General features: G+C 39.4%; 1 long non-coding RNA gene across 1 annotated transcript; it reads left to right on the forward strand.

Annotated features, from left to right (window-relative positions):
* The first annotated feature begins 1,834 nt into the window (after positions 1-1,834).
* Positions 1,835-3,406, forward strand: LOC142729642 (uncharacterized). The gene is made up of 3 exons (XR_012878405.1): positions 1,835-1,913; positions 2,008-2,056; positions 2,544-3,406. It is a non-coding gene; the product is annotated as an uncharacterized LOC142729642 (long non-coding RNA).
* The last annotated feature ends 643 nt before the right edge of the window (positions 3,407-4,049 follow it).

The following is a 4,049-nucleotide window of genomic DNA, read 5'->3' on the forward strand; positions in this document are numbered from 1 at the left end:
ATTGCATTGCTGGTTATGTAGTGATGTGTTGCATTGCATTGCTGGTTATGTAGTGATGTGTTGCATTGCATTGCTGGTTATGTAGTGATGTGTTGCATTGCATTCTTGGTTATGTAGTGATGTGTTGCATTGCATTGCTGGTTATGTAGTGATGTGTTGCATTGCATTGCTGGTTATGTAGTGATGTGTTGCATTGCATTCTTGGTTATGTAGTGATGTGTTGCATTGCATTGCTGGTTATGTAGTGATGTGTTGCATTGCATTGCTGGTTATGTAGTGATGTCTTGCATTGCATTGCTGGTTATGTAGTGATGTGTTGCATTGCATTGCTGGTTATGTAGTGATGTATTGCATTGCTGGTTATGTAGTGATGTGTTGCATTGCATTGCTGGTTATGTAGTGATGTCTTGCATTGCTGGTTATGTAGTGATGTGTTGCATTGCATTGCTGGTTATGTAGTGATGTGTTGCATTGCATTGCTGGTTATGTAGTGATGTGTTGCATTGCATTGCTGGTTATGTAGTGATGTGTTGCATTGCATTGCTGGTTATGTAGTGATGTGTTGCATTGCATTGCTGGTTATGTAGTGATGTGTTGCATTGCATTGCTGGTTATGTAGTGATGTGTTGCATTGCATTGCTGGTTATGTAGTGATGTGTTGCATTGCATTGCTGGTTATGTAGTGATGTCTTGCATTGCATTGCTGGTTATGTAGTGATGTGTTGCATTGCATTGCTGGTTATGTAGTGATGTGTTGCATTGCATTGCTGGTTATGTAGTGATGTGTTGCATTGCATTGCTGGTTATGTAGTGATGTGTTGCATTGCATTGCTGGTTATGTAGTGATGTCTTGCATTGCATTGCTGGTTATGTAGTGATGTGTTGCATTGCATTCTTGGTTATGTAGTGATGTGTTGCATTGCATTGCTGGTTATGTAGTGATGTGTTGCATTGCATTGCTGGTTATGTAGTGATGTGTTGCATTGCATTGCTGGTTATGTAGTGATGTCTTGCATTGCATTGCTGGTTATGTAGTGATGTGTTGCATTGCATTGCTGGTTATGTAGTGATGTGTTGCATTGCATTGCTGGTTATGTAGTGATGTGTTGCATTGCATTCTTGGTTATGTAGTGATGTGTTGCATTGCTGGTTATGTAGTGATGTCTTGCATTGCATTGCTGGTTATGTAGTGATGTGTTGCATTGCATTCTTGGTTATGTAGTGATGTGTTGCATTGCATTGCTGGTTATGTAGTGATGTGTTGCATTGCATTGCTGGTTATGTAGTGATGTGTTGCATTGCATTGCTGGTTATGTAGTGATGTGTTGCATTGCATTGCTGGTTATGTAGTGATGTCTTGCATTGCATTGCTGGTTATGTAGTGATGTGTTGCATTGCATTCTTGGTTATGTAGTGATGTGTTGCATTGCATTGCTGGTTATGTAGTGATGTGTTGCATTGCATTGCTGGTTATGTAGTGATGTGTTGCATTGCATTGCTGGTTATGTAGTGATGTCTTGCATTGCATTGCTGGTTATGTAGTGATGTGTTGCATTGCATTCTTGGTTATGTAGTGATGTGTTGCATTGCATTGCTGGTTATGTAGTGATGTCTTGCATTGCATTCTTGGTTATGTAGTGATGTGTTGCATTGCTGGTTATGTAGTGATGTCTTGCATTGCATTCTTGGTTATGTAGTGATGTGTTGCATTGCATTCTTGGTTATGTAGTGATGTCTTGCATTGCATTCTTGGTTATGTAGTGATGTCTTGCATTGCATTCTTGGTTATGTAGTTATGTCATGTACTGAAATGTTACATTGTGTCCCTTTTTCCAGCTTGGATTCTGCTTACTTGAAGTACAGCAAATCACATTTTCTATCTTAGTTTGAAACTTACAAAAGATAAAAAATAGGTAAGTACTAGTTTTAAAAAAATTTGAGGCTACATTAAAACGTTGGAAAACGTATCAAACATTTTTTAATTGTTATATTAATTTTGTACACTAGGCAATCAATAAATCTTAGGACGTACATTCGTTCATGTGTTGTGGCCTTGGTAAGTATATTCTAAACAATTTTGAATGCAATACTGAAACAGATAACATCGCACATGTCAACCAATCAACTTACCAAGGTAAAAACGTTAACTTATTTTTCTTAAACGTTGGTAAGTGTCTTTCTTACAACTAACCGTTTGTGGCCTCATGCACACGACCGTGCTGGTAATTACGAATCTTAATTACCAGCACGGGCGGCCACGGGCAGCCGGTCGTTTTTCCGAGCCGTGCTCCCATTATAAAGTATAGCAGCACGGCCCGTAAAATTAAAAAATAGAACATGTTATATTTTTTTAACGGCACGGGCACCTTCCCGTGAGAAAACGGGAAGATACCCGTGACTAACAGAAGTCTATGGGCCCGTTATTGCGGGTCGGAATTACGACCCGCAATAACGGGTGTTTTTACGGTCGTGTGCATGCGGCTTAATTTGATGTTTTTTTTTTCAATAGATTTCAGTCAATTTTCTTTTTTTTGCGATTACAGATAAATACAATGCCTTCATGCGTTATTAGCAATTGCCTGAGTAAGACAGGCAGAAAGGATCAAAGCATAGCTATCCGCTTGCATTCCTTTCCAAAGGATCCACAACGCATACAACAATGGCTAAATCAAACTGGTCAGAATTTTACAGACATCAACAAAATGATACAAACAATAATTGAAGATAAGTGCCAAAAATTCCGCATGTGCTCACTACATTTCAGCCAAGATTGTTATAAGGAAACCAAACATTGCCAAACACTCCGTCAAGATGCACTGCCTACCATTTTCCAACAAATTCCAGAGGGTAAGTGTTACATAGAAGAGACCCTGAAGAAGGACAGAAAGAAGAAAAAAATGAAGAGACCATTTGATCATGCCGTTGCTGGTACCTCGACCAGTGAAGATCTTGCCTTGGACGATTTTTGCAAAGAAAGTCTCTCTGAGTGTCATCCAAAGCAGTGTTCTGTGTCTACTCAAACAGATTACACCCTATTAAATGCGATGATTTTTTACATCTCTGGAACAGATACATCGAGAGAAATTTCAAGTAACAGTGATGTTCTTTCTCTCTCTCCAATAACTTTAAAATCTAACCCAAATTTTCAAAAAACAAGCAGCCCAAAAACGGTAAGTAGCTCTGAATTCTCTTCTCCCCAAAAAAAAAAGGCACTTATACAGATTGAGACAAAAGAGACTTGCGACTTTCAAGAAGACGACATCAACTTTCAAGACATCATACCACTTTCTCCTATTGAAGAAGCTTTTGGGATACTAGAAGAAAGCATTGACACAGAAAGTGATGCTATTCTGGATAAAAATGATGGCTATAAAGATGAAGACTATCTACCCCAAGATACCAGTATGACAGATTCAGATTAAAATATTAAAATAACATGAACTGTGTCAAGTCTATTATTACTATTAGGTGTAATGTTTTTTTTCTGAAATTGTGTACGAAAAATACGAGTTTAGTGTTGTACATTTGTTTGTTTTTTTAAAGTCTAATATGGTGTATCAAGATTAAACAAAAGAGTACACGTTACCTTACACTAAGGGCCTGTTCACATCAGTGTTGGCTTTCCGTTGAGGGGTTCCGTCGGAGGTTTCCATCGTGGAACCCCGCAACGGAAAGCCAGTGTGAAACATTATCTTCCGTTTGCATCGCCATTGATATCAATGGTGAAGGAAACATTGATAATGGTTTCCGTCTGTCAACGTTCCGGCAGGTTTCATTTTTTTCTACTGAAGAAATTGCGCAGTCGAGGGGGCTGAGCCGGCGTCATCAGCGGTGGATGTCAGCTGTATGTTAAAGCTGACATCCACCTGTAACGGTGGATCCCTGCCATTAACCCCTGTAGCTCCAATCCCTGCCATGAACACCTTTGATGCAGCGATCGTAATCGATCGCTGCATCTTAGCGTTTGCGTTACAAGCCCTGCCGTGTGTCCTAACACCTGTTTATGATCACACGGGGGGTATTTTTTTGATACTGGGAAAAAATGTCTT

This window comes from Rhinoderma darwinii, unplaced genomic scaffold, assembly GCF_050947455.1.
Source record: "Rhinoderma darwinii isolate aRhiDar2 unplaced genomic scaffold, aRhiDar2.hap1 Scaffold_73, whole genome shotgun sequence".
Taxonomy (NCBI): Eukaryota; Metazoa; Chordata; class Amphibia; order Anura; family Rhinodermatidae; genus Rhinoderma; species Rhinoderma darwinii.